Source organism: Hylobates moloch, unplaced genomic scaffold (assembly GCF_009828535.3).
Source record: "Hylobates moloch isolate HMO894 unplaced genomic scaffold, HMol_V3 SCAFFOLD_6, whole genome shotgun sequence".
NCBI lineage: Eukaryota > Metazoa > Chordata > Mammalia > Primates > Hylobatidae > Hylobates > Hylobates moloch.
Window position 1 is genome coordinate 89,019,671 of NW_026652281.1, and position 13,828 is coordinate 89,033,498.

Here is a 13,828-nt window from a genome sequence, read left to right on the forward strand (position 1 = left end):
TATAATGTATTAGCATGCTAAAGACACTCCCACCAGTGCCATGACAGTTTACAAATGCCACAGCAATGTCAGGAAGTTACCCTATATGGTCTAAAAAGGGGAGGAACCCTCAGTTCTGGGGATTGCCCACCCTTTTTCCAGAAAACTCATGAATAATCCACCCTTTGTTTAGCATATAATCTGGAAGTAACAATAAGTATAAGTAGCTAAACAGCCCATGCTGTTGTTCTGCCTGTGGAGAAGCCATTCTTTTCTTTTATTCCTTTACTTTCTTTTTATCTTTTTTTTGTGGGGGACAGAGTCCCGCGCTGTCACCCAAGCTGGAGTGCAGTGGCCCCATCTCGGCTCACTGCAACCTCCACCTCCCAGGTTCAAGTGATTCTCCTGCCTCAGCCACCAGAGTAGCTGCGAGTACAGGCACCCGCTACCACACCTGGCTAATTTTTGTATTTTTAGTAGAGGTGGGGTTTCACCATGTTGGCCAGGCTGGTCTCAGACTCCTGACCTCAGGTAATCTGCCCGCCTCAGCCTCCCAAAGTGCTGGGATTATAGGCGTCAGCTACAGTGCCCGGCCTATTCCTTTACCTTCTTAATAAACCTGCTTTCACTTTACTCCATGGACTCTCCCCAAATTCTTTCTTGTGAGAGATCCTAACAATGGGTTATTTTAGGTAATTTGACTTAGACTGTGAAGTTTAAATTGTATGTCTAAAGGGATCGGAATCCCTTTCCTGTAACACAAGCATGGCGGTGTCTGCTAGGATTCTGGGGAGGCCTCGGGGAACTTTCAAGCATGGCAGAGGCGAAGTACAAGCAGGCACATCACATTGCAAGAACAGGAGCAAGAGAGAGGGTGTGAGGAGCCATATGCTTTTAATTGAACAGATCTCATGACAACACATTCACCATCTGCAGGACAGCACCAAGCCATGAGGGCTCCGACCCAATCAGACCTCACCTCTCGCTGGCTCCCACCCCTGACATTGGGGATTACATTAGACATGAGATTTGGGTGGGGACAAATATTCAGCTTTGTCAATGTCTAAAACCTCAGTGCTACAAAGCAGTTGAGGGTAGATAATACCATACTATAATACTACACCACTCCAACATCCTTGTAGGCACCATAAGGCAATAAATGTTTTTTGTTTTTGTGTTTGTTTGAGATGGAGTCTTGCCCTGTCACCAGGCTGGAATGCAGTGGCGCGATCTTGGCTCACTGTAACCTCCGCCTTCTGGGTTCAAGCGATTCTCATGCCTCAGCCTCCTGAGTAGCTCGGACTACAGGCATGGGCCACCATGCCCAGCTAATTTTTGTATTTTTGGTAGAGACAGGGTTTCACCATGTTGGCCAGGATGGTCTCTAACTTGACCTCATGATCTGCCCGCCTCAGCCTCCCAAAGTGCTAGGATTACAGGCATGAGCCACCTCACCTGGCCATAATTGTTTTGTTTGTTTGTTTGAGACAGAGTCTCGCTCTGTCTCCCAGGTTGGAGTGCAGTGACACAATCTTGGCTCACTGCAACCTCCGCCTCCTAGGTTCAAGCGATTCTCGTTTCTCAGCCTGCAGAGTAGCTGGGATTACAGGCATGCGCCACCACACCCAGCTAATTTTTGTATTTTTAGTAGAGATGGGGTTTCGCCATGTTAGCCAGGCTGGTCTTGAACTCCTGACCTCAAGTGATCCACCTGCCTTCACCTCCCAAAGTGTTGGATTATAGGTGTGAACCACTGCACCCAGCCACAATAATTGTTTATAATGACACCAAGGGCTAAGAGGGCAGTATTTATTTATTTATTTATTTATTTATTTATTTTTTATTCCCAATTGCCTGCGTTTCCCTGTGTATGAAATTAGCAGGCGCTGGCTTGATCAGAGTGCGGGGCCTGTGGAGCCTGCACCCACCAGGAACCCGTGCCGGCCTGCCAGCGCCACACGCAGCCCTGGCTCCCGCCCACACCTCTCCCTCCACAACTCCCGGGTCCAGAGGGAGCCGGCTCCAGCCTCAGCCAGCCCGAGAGGGGCCCCCACAGGGCAGCGACAGGCTGAAGGGCTCCTCCAGTGCGGCCAGAGAGGACGTCGAGGCAGAGGAGGCACCCAGAGCGAGCGAGGGCTGCTAGCATGTTGTCACCTCTCGTTATGATAGTAGAAGTCTGGATCCGTGACCTTGGGAAAAGCTGTTCACATCAAGGATGCCATTTTCCTTTGGGGAGAAATTTTCCTAGTTAGTTTTACCTTAAGGATTCCAATGGGTGTATACTTCTAAGAGTGTGGAGGGACTTCTCTCAGTTGTAAGATTATGAACCCAGGGTTCAAGGTGTCAAAATTTTGTTGCAATGTGGGTGGCAAGGACAGCCTTTCTCTGATGTCCTCAGAAGATACAATCTTCAAGTTCTAGATTGTGAAGGAGTTGATTGTCCTCAGTGAAACATGAAAAATCTTTCTTTACCTGATTAAAATATACTGTGGCATAATAATTTTTATAACCTAAAACATGCATTAAAAATGACAGTTGAATGAAATTCCTTAATAAATGTTTAAGTGACCCATCAGGTAGCTAAATGTACCTGAAGGTTTTATTGTCTTCCCAGGAATAAGGAACCAAACATTGGTTTTAAACTATTTTTGCATTTTATAATTTTGCATATATATTTAACTGGGATTATTTTATTTTTTCCACACGAGTCATGGAATGCATAACCCTCAATAACAAACGCTTTAAGGACTCAGGAAGGACAAGGCAGCCGCTCTGGTTCTCCATGAATCCATGCTTAACATTCAACTTATGTCCTCTTGAATACCAGTTGTTTCCCCAAATTAGGTGCATAGCACTGATAACTAATGGGTTATTATAGGTAATTTGACTTAGACTGTGAAGTTTAAATTGTATGTCTAAACAATTTCAATATCAGCTGTTAACATGAAAATCTGGCAAAGTATTTTCTTGGTATTTAATTAATTTTTTGTTCTATTTAGGTTAGCAGTTTTATACAAGGAAATTTGGTTATTTCTGTGGTGTGCAATAACTTTACATAATAACAATAATTATAATTGATAACATTCTTAGACATATTAGAATTTTAGAAATTTTGTACAATTTTGGAACATATATTAATATCATTTACTAAAATATAACCTGAAGATTAAACATTATTTTTATTTTGACAAAGCTTCCCATGTAACCTAACATGTCAAATCTGTTTACCTCTCTTTTGGATGCTTCAGGGGCCTTCTGTAGCATTCCAAAGTTAAAGGGTAGAAAAGACCATTTTGAAGCTGAAACTTGATTTTGGGAAGCATATTAAGTATGATAAAGGTTTAAAACACTTGCTATTATGAACAAGAATTCCAGGTCACCATAAGTCATTCATTTAGCCAAACTAACGACTCAAAAATTTTTAAAAGGCAAAATCTTTTACTCATTAATAAAGGGAAGGATTAGTTTTGCAAACAATCTGTCCTTTGTCTTTCCCTTCTTCTTTTTTTTTTTTTTTGGTAGACCATTTAAAAGGCAAAAAAAATTGATTATCTTTTAATATTACATTAAAATCTTGTTCAAGAGAGAAAGACAAATTTCACATTTCATTAGTGGACTATTAATGTCAACCCCAATTTTTAGTAAAATTGTATGGACAAATCTATCCAATCTTAATCAGTTTGACCATAAGGCAAGATTTTCATAAACCTTTTATAACTCTTTACAAAGTTTTATTAAAGAGCAGATTAGTGCTTTAAGAAAACCTTGCTGTACTTTTATTTGGATGTTCAATTTATGGAAAAATCAAATAATACCATTTTAAATTTAAATTTAGTCAATATTTTCACACATAGAATTTCTTTCTTTTCTTTTCTTTTTCTTTTTTTTGGAGACAGAGTTTCACTCTTGTCACCCAGGCTGGAGTACAGTGGTGCGATCTCAGCTCAGCAACCTCTGCCTCCTGGGTCCAAGTGATTCTCCTGCCTCAGCCTCCTGAGTAGTTGGGACAACAGGTGTGCACCACCATGCCTAGCTAATTTTTGTATTTTTAGTAGAGACGGGGTTTCACCATGTTGGCCAGGCTGTTTGTAAACTCCTGACCTCAAGTGATATGCCTGCCTTGGCCTCCCAAAGTGCTGGGATTACAGGCATGAGCCACCACACTCAGCCAGAATTTCCTTTACAAGGTTAATTTTTACAAACCTTCCACAACTTGTTTAAGCCTATAGCTTTATTTTATTTAGAGCAATCCTTTAACCCTCTAAACTAGGAAAAAATTTACATTCCCATGCCTTTTAATAATCTCTTATGAAAAACATTTTATTCTATTCACACACCTTGCATGTAAACCTATTTTTTTTTCTTTTTTTGAGACAGGGTCTCACTCTTTCACCCAGGCTGGAGTGCAGTGGTGCGATCTTGGCTCACTGCAACCTCCACCTCCTGGGTTCAAGTGATCCTCCTGCCTCAGCCTCCAGAGTGGCTGGGATTACAGGAGCCCATCACCACACCGGCTAATTTTTGTATTTTTAGTAGAGAAGGGATTTCACCACGTTGGCCAGGCTGGTCTTGAACTCCTGACCTCAAGTGATCCACCCACCTCAGCCTCCCAAAATGCTTGGATTACAGATGTGAGCCACTGCACCTGGCCAGCCTATACCTTTAGTAGTCTTAATTACATGTTATCATGGTAATTCTTAGCAACTTTTACTTTTGGTGCATAAATTTTTCTTCTATGAATCCTTTCATGACTTATACAGAACATCTATGACATGTTTGGACTTTCTGACTTGTCCTAAATATCCTTCTTTTTAAACAACCAGTCATTTTACTTTAGGACAAGAATTTACCATACCAGATCCTTTCTTGTATAAAATTTATTTTCTTTATAACCTTCTTTACATAGTTGGGGGGTATGGCTAATTTCATATATCCCCAGGCCTTATTTAGAATTTAATATCTCCAAAATAAATTGAATGATTTTTTAAAGTTAAAGCAGTTTATGACCTTAAAGCATTTAGCACACCTAATATCTGATCTGTATAATTTAGACTAATGTCCTTATTTTATTAATAATCTTTAAAGCTATTTTTATTTCCTAAAGATTACTAAAGTTACATGAACTAAAAGGCATTAACATTTTTATTTTTCTTTTAAAACATTTAAGTGCTTATTTTTGCTTAAGCCAATTAATTAGCTTTTATATAAACATTGCACACACAACACATAAATAACTACACAGACAGACAGAAGAAGATTGCTACAGTAGTTGTAAGATTTTTATTTGCCAGTTTTTAAGTTTTTTAATTGGTTATTGGCTTTAGGGTGGAGTCCTTGGAAGAACAGAGCCCAGAAAAGGTCTCTAGTGCCTCCTGTTTTTCCCAAGTTGTCCCAAGCTGTTAGATCTTGAATATCTACTTTTAATTAAGCTGACTTTTAACCATAGCACTATTTAATAAAGTTGTTTTAAAATTTCTTATTACCTGACTTTAGCCAGACAAAATGGCCAATATTTCCAGCTTTTAAACTTTACCAAAAGTAACCTCATAGGTGCTCTGAGTAAGGAAAAATCAAGACAGTTTATGGAGGGGAAGAGACTAAAAAATGGCAAAGGTCACCCAAATATGAATCAGAAAGGCTTATCCCATAAGCTAGGGATTGAACCGGGCCACTAATGTGAAAAGAGCCCTCCTGGGGGTCCCTAGAAACTCTACTTCAGATCCCACTTCTGGCACCATCCAATGAAAGAAAAACTTCAGCCAAATTAAATTTAAAGGAGTTTAATTCAGCAGTGAATGCTTCATGAATCAGGCAGCCCCCGGAATCACAGCAGATTCAGAGACTCCAGTGAAGCCACATGGGGGAAGAAGATTTATAGGTAAAAAAAGGAAAATGATGCACGGAAATGGGAAGTGAGGTACAGAACAGCTGGATTGGTTACAGCTCGGCATTTGCCTTATTTAAATACAGTTTGGGCCGGGCGTGATGGCTCATGCCTGTAATCCCAGCACTTTGGGAGGCTGAGGCGGGTGGATCATGAGGACAGGAGATAGAGACCATCCTGGCTAACATGGTGAAACCCTGTCTCTAATAAAAATACAAAAAATTAGCCGGGTGTGGTGGTGGGTGCCTGTAGTCCCAGCTACTCGGAAGGCTGAGGCAGGAGAATGGCGTAAACCCAGGAGGTGGAACTTGCAGTGAGCCGAGATCGTGCCACTGCACTCACAGTTTGAACACTCAGCAGTATATGAATGATTGAAGTACAGCCACTGGGATTAGCCAAGACTCAGCTCTCAGGCACATACTCCTAAATTAGGTTTTCAGTCTTGTCTATCTATTAGTCTAGGTTACAGTTTGTCCACAACAACTCAAGTATAGAAGTACGGAGTCCTTTTCAGGCCATATTTGGTTCGCTTTAACAAACTACAGTTTATGCCGGTAGCAACCCATCTTTTAAAAAATATATCTGTGGGAGATACATAAAACAATTGCAAACACAGTTGAAGGCATAGTTTTAATAATAGTCATCTGATAACTCAATCTGAGAGAGAATAACACATACAGTTTCATGGTCACAGGGAATGAATTTAAATTTCATGTTGAGTGGGAATGCCAAAAGGTAGAGCCACTTTGAAAAAAAAAAAAAATTGGGGGCTGAGCGTGATGTCTCATGCCTGTAGTCCCAGTGCTTTGGGAGGCTGAGGTGAGCAGATCACTTGAGGTCAGGAGTTTAAGACCAGCCTAGCCAACATGGTGAAACCCCATCTCTACTAAAAATACAAAAAATTAGCCGGGTTTGGTGGCACACACCTGTAATCCCAGCTACTTGGGAGGCTGAGGCATGGGAATCACTTGAACCCAGAAGGCGGAGGTTGCAGTGACCCGAGATCATGCCACTGCACTCCAGCCTGGGTGACAAAGCGAGACTCTGTCTCAAAAAAAAGTTTGGCATTTTTTTAAAAAGTTTGACATACACTTACCATACAACATGGCAATACTACTCTGTTTTAGTCTTCTTCGCCTGCCACAATAAAATGCCATAGACTGGGTGGCTTAAAAAACAGGCATTATTTTTTCACAGATCTGGAGGTTGGAAAGTCCAAGATTAAGGTGCCAGCCTGGTTTGGTTTCTGGGGAGGCCTCTCTTCTTGCCTTCTCACTGTGCCCTCACGCGGCCCTTCCTCTGCACACATGTGGAGAAAGAATGAGTTATCACTCTCTTCTTCTTAAAAAGCCACCAATTGGCCAGGTGCAGTGGCTCACACCTGTAATCCCAGAACTTTGGGAGGCCACGGTGGGAGGATCACCTGAGGTCCAGAGTTCTAGACCAGCCTGACTAACATGGTGAAACTCTGTTTCTACTAAAAATATAAAAATTAGCCAGACGTGGTGGCACATGCCTGTAATCCCAGCTACTCGGGAAGCCGAGTATTAGAGACGGGGTTTCACAGGTTAGCCAGGATGGTTTTGATCTCCTGACCTCGTGATCTGCCCGCCTCGGCCTCCCAAAGTGTTGGGATTACAGGTGTGAGCCACTGTGCCTGGCCAGAAGAGGTTTACTATTAAGGAGCACTAGAAAACTCTTAGGGTGATGAAAATGTTCAATATGTTGATTGTGGTGGTTGTTCCATGACTATACATATTTGTCAACATTCATAAAACTTTGGGTGAATTTTACTGCATATGAACAATATCTCAATTAAGCTGACAGAAAAGATAAACAGGAGACTCGAAAAAATTAATTTGAACATACATTTTTGCTGAAGGGAAATCTGAAAGAAGTCAATAAATAACTTTGAAACCCAAAATATGTTAAAATTTTGCTGAAATAGAATGAAAATATGAATTAAAGGAGAAAAAGGAATGACATAAAATTTCTAATTATTAAATAAAAGTTTTGTTGATGTATTTTAAAATGGATAATAGCATTAAACTGTTGTGATATTTAGAGTCCATTAGATATATTTAAAGTTTAGGATCAGTTTTGTTTTAGGTTTATAGTTACAATGCTGGATATTGCATCCTTTGCACCTAATTAAACCTTTAATGAAAAATTTAGGTGTTAAAATATGCCAGGAGGTAATTCCATTAGGGAAACATCACCAAAAAGTTTGTAAACCACTTGTTTTATTAAATAAAATGTTTATGTGAGGTTTCACAATTATGCCATATATTTTAAGGTGATATATACAGTCAGCCCTCCATATCTGTAGGTTTCACAACCACAGATTCAACCAATCATGCACCAAAAAATTTGGAAAAAAATTAAATACAATTAAAATATAAAATACAAGCCAGGTGTGGTGGTTCATGCCTGTAATCCTAGCACTTTGGGAGGCTGAGGCCGGCAATCACTTTAGCTCAGGAGTACTGGGCATGGTGGTGGCTGCCTGTAGTCCCACATGCTTGGGAGGCTGAGGCAGGATAATCGCTTGAACCCAGGAGGCGAAGGTTGCAGTGAGCGGAGATTGCACCATTGCACTCCAGCCTGGGTGACAGAGTAAGACTCTGTCTCAAAAAAAAAAAAAAAAAAATACAGCATAACAACTATTTACACAGCATTTACATTGTATTAGGTATTACAAGTAATCTAGAAATGATTTAAAGTACATGGGAGGATGTGAGTAGGTTATATGCAAATACTATGCTATTTTATATGAGACTTGAGCAACCTTGGATTTTGGTATACTTAGGGTCCTGGAACCAATCCCCCACAGATACCAGGGACGTCTTTATAATGTAAAGGAAAAATTCATTTTTAGATGACTGACATATATGTTCTTAGACATTCTGTTGTGCTATCAGATCACAACATGAGTAAGAATTTTACATCCACAAAATCTGAGGCTTCACTAAGAACAAGATATATCTTGATTATAATCAGTCACTTATTCGACAAGTATTATGGAGAGTCGACTCCATGTTCGGCCCCATATTTGGCACTGAAGTTATAGCCCAGAAACAAACAGCCACTTCTCATAATCTCATAGCACTTAAAGCATAGGGAAGAAAATAGACATGAAACAGTCAAACATGTAAATAATTTATTATGGTTAAAATAAGTGTCATGAGAATATTCAATAGAAATAACAGAGAGACATTTAAGGTTGTACCTGACTGTTGGAAAAGGGTGACTGAAAAAGGGGTGGGGGAAGTGTGGGAGGGCAATTTTCAGTGAGGATGAAGGGGCAAGAGGGAGGGAACTCATGGTATGGAAGGGGTAGACTCTGTGCCAAGAGCAGCAAGGAAACCAGCTAAGTAGGGGAAGACATGGTCAGATTTGTGTATTAAGATAGCCATTCCTGCTTCTGGGAGGACAAGGAGGTAAGATAGGGGAAAGAAGTGTTGGGTAAGCATAGTCTAGGATTCTTATTTTGAAACCATCTTGCAAAAATTAGAACAGTGAGAAAATGACGACAGTGAAAGAGATCTGACCTAACCATCTCATCTTGTCTTTTAACTCCAAACTGCCTTTGTTCATTCCTGGGCATAGGCCGAGCTAACTATAAGAAGGATTTAGTTTATAGTTTAATTTGAAACAAAAATAATAACAGCTCTTTCCTGAAACAAACCCCCTCCTTGCCTGGAAATGGGACTGCTTTTGTAGAACTAACAAATTAGCCACAGATTAGAAATTACAATTTAGAGGTCTTGCAGCCAGAGGCTACAAGATTCGTAACCTCCCCAATTGCTCTTAGGGATAACATCACTATTGTAAAACCTAAGATTGGTGTTTGAGATATTTTTAGAACCTGCATTCTGATGGAGCAGCTGGCACTATACAGATGGGTAATCTGGCTCAACCAGTTCTGCAATCCCACCCAGGAACAGAAGACAGCAGAAGGAAACTGCTTAGACTCCCTGTGATTTCATCCCCAACTCCACCAGTGTTCCCACTCCCTAGACCCCTGCCCAGCAAATTATCCTTAAAAAACCCTGGTCTCCAAATTTTCAAGGAGACTGATTTGAGTCATACAACTCTGGTCTCCCATTTAGCTGGCTGTGCGTGTATTAAACTCCTTCTCTAATGCAATTCCCCTATCTTGATAAATCGGCTCTGTCTGGGCAGCAGGCCAGAAAAACTCACTGGACAGTTACAATTTCAACTCCTAGCATCTTGCTCAAAAACTAAGACAGAATCAGTTAACCTCCATGATCAAAATGGCACTTAAAATCTCTTTCTTTGAAGGCATGTTAATGTCAAACATCATTTTTTTTTGTCCCACAGATTTCAGTTGGGCAGGGCTCAGTGGGAAGGTTCATCTCTGTTGTATACAACATCAGCTGGGACAATTTGACTGAAGGCTGGAGGATCTGCTTCAGCTTCCAAACTGGCTTATTCAACACAGCTGAGGGCCAGAGGCCTTGGGTCCTATCCACGTGGTGATAACTGCAGAATTCTTGGCACATAAAGGCTCCTTCCAAACTTCTGCACTTAAGAGATGACCACATTTCGTGAGCAAAAGAAAAGAAAAGAGAGAGAGAGAGAGAGAGAGGATCAAATTTTTGCATTGCTTCTGGGAGCTTAGGGTCAATTCTCTGGAATGATCCTGGGCTCCCTGCCCCCACCCTCCCATTGAAATCATCAGGAAGAATAGGGGTTCTGTCTTCCAGTCTGTGTAGGGCACAGTAGCCTGACTTTCATAGTTGCTGGCTAGTAGACACAACTAGCCTAATGACATTAACATTGACCCACCTTTTGTAATTTTTTACTCAAGCTCTGCTCTCTCCCCCTCCTCCTTTACTATTTCTTTAAAAGGCCCAGACACATCTAAAAAAATTGGAATGAAGCTCAGCTCTTCCCCTGCTGTCTGTCAGTAGTTACTGAGTAAAATCTGTTTTTCACACTTTAACTAATGTTCGGCTTTGTTTATCTTTGACAATAGGTGACCTGGTCTTTCCCACAGTATGTTGGCTAGGTACAAAGAGTGAATGAAGAATGATTGAGAGAATGAGAGACAGATAGAGAGAGCACATGTGCCAGTCAGGTGAAAGACCTCTTGCATTTTATGACTAAGCTTCATAAGTCAAATAATAACCTCAAGGAAATTTAACTTCCCCATATCAGAGGCATCCAAACCAGAGTGACTCCATCTTGAGTGATGGCTAGGAAAAATGGGGCTGGGACTGGCTGGGCTGCATTCCCAGAAAGTTAGGTATTCCTAGCCTCTAGATGTTTATAGTTAAAAGAACACATTGATAACATTTACTAAACAGACCCAGACTTAGGAGTGTCCTGATATCCCGATATCTTGAGAACAGAAGCATTCCTAATTTTGCTTTAAAGATAATATCAATTCTTGCAAAACATAGTAATTAGGAAGATTAATCCTTTATCACAAACCCTTGTAGCAGAGCACATCTCCTCATGATCTTTTTAAATCCTATATATAAACAAGTATTGTACCTAGGGTGGATGCATTCTTCCTCCTACTTTCGGGAACGTCCTACTCTCTATGGAGTAACTGTTCACTCATCACTTTACTTTCTTAATAAACTTGCTTTTGCTTTGCACTGTGGACTCGCCCTGAATTCTTTCTTACATGAGATCCAAGAACCCTCTCTTGGGGTCTGGATCGGGACCCCTTTCAGGTAACACTCACACCTCCATCCCACCCCACCCCCATCCCAAAAGGCTTTGAAAACATTGGTATTAACAAGCAAAGGATATTTTAATAAAATACATATTTGATGGTTTATTGCCACCAATTTTGCTTACATTGCAATAATTATTTAAATTACATTAACTTTAACTAAAAATAGTAAAGATAATTTCACATCATTTGTTTAAGTTAAACGGTTTGAAGTTAAACTTTGTTAAAACAATTTTAAGTTTTCTCTTGCTTGCTAAAAGAAAAACTTTGGACAAGTTAACAGTTTAAGCAAAGAACAATTCATGAATTGGGCAGCACTTAAAACAAGAAGATATTCAGAGCGCTTCACCCTCCCTGTGAGCAGTAAGCTTTAATAGAAAAGTAAAACAATTACTTGATTGGCTACAGCTGGGCGTTTGCCTTATTTGGGTGTGAGGGCTGGGCCCGGTGGCTCATTCCTGTAATCCCAGCACTTTGGAAGGCCAAGGTGGTTGGATCATATGAGGTCAGGGGTTCAAGACCAGCCTGGCCAATGTGCTGAAACCCCTGTCTACTAAAAATACAAAAATTAGCCGGTGTGGTGGTTGGCTCCTGTAATCTCAGCCACTCTGGAGGCTGAGGCAGGAGAATTGCTTGAACCCGGGAGGCAGAGGTTGCAGTAAGCCGAGATTGCATCATTGCACTCCAGCCTGCGCAACAAGGCAAGACTCTTGTCACCAAAAAAAAAAAAAAAAAAAAAAGGAAAATCCCTAATTAGAGGTTAGTTGGCAGTTTCTCATTGGTTAAGCTTAAGTTTTGTTTTACTGTTGTCTTACTGTTTACACTGAATTCTGGTTTGCTTACATATAAGCTCCAGCCACAGAGACAGATGATATCAGGCTCATGGCCTCTTTATTTCCTTTGACATAGTAAAGTGTTGATAATGATTTTCAAAGGAAGAAATATCATTATTTTAAAATCAATATCCCCAGTGTATATACAGGTAAAATACTAAGATTTTAATACACTTATTATTTATTAATTTATTTATTTATGGAGATGGAGTTGCTCTGTCGCCCAGGCTGGAGTGCAGTGGCATGATCCCGGCTAACTGCAGCCTTTGCCTCCTGGGTTCCAGCAATTCTCCTGCCTCAGCCTCCTGAGTAGCTGAGATTACTGGCACCAGCCACCACTCCTGGCTAATTTTTTGTATTTTTAATAGAAATGGGGTTTCACCATGTTTGCCAGGCTGGTCTTAAACTCCTAAACTTAAGTGATCTGCCCGCCTTGGCCTCCCAAAGTGTAGGGATTACAGGCATGAGCCACTGTGCCTTGCCAAATTATTTATTATTATTATTATTATTTGAGACAGGGTCTCACTCTTTTGCCCAGGCTGTAGTGGCATGGTCACAGTTCACTGCAGCCTCCCCAGGCTTAGGCGTTCCTCTCACCTCAGTCTCCCAAGTAGCTAGGACTACAGGCGTGTACCACCACTCTGGGTTAATTTTTCTATTTTTTGTAGAGACAGGGTTTCACCATGTCGCCCAGGCTGGTCTCGAATTCCTGTACTCAAGCAGTCCTCCCACCTTGGCCTCCCAAAGTGCTGGGTTTACAGGTGTGATCCACAACGCCCAGCCTATATACTTAAGATACTTCTAAACCATTTGTGTTCAACTTCTGTTCTTGCCCCATAGTCACCTTGAGACTCATCACTTAGCCAACTCCAAAAGCATTGCTGATTACTGTGAATTTTACTAAGGTTTTCTTAAAAGGGTTTCATTGTCTCAAAATTGTTCCTGAAATATCCTGTTACCTGTCTACCTGATTTTCTCCTATCTTCAGGGTTCCATTTCCTGTCCTCCCACCGGTCATTATACCTTCCATAAGCCCCTGCTTTTGTCCCAGCACTTTTCCCTCTGTCAGTTTACACACCCCACCAAGCAAAACAAAAGTAGCAAAACAGTAATGCCTTCTCAATCCTCAAATTGCTCAATCCTCAGATTGCTCCTCAATCTGGAAAATGTTTTATATCAAGCCCATTTATAAATCAAGGATTGGCAATTTTAAAAATTAAAATAAAGAAAGGAGAACTGGAAATAAAATGAATTGGCCAGGCACGGTGGCTCACGCCCGTAATCCCAGAACTTTGGGGGGCCGAGGTGGGTGAATCACTTGAGGTCAGGAGTTCGAGACCAGCCTGGCTAACATGGTGAAACCCTGTCTGTACTGAAAATACAAAAATTAGCTCGGTGCCGTGGCATGCACCTGTAATCCCA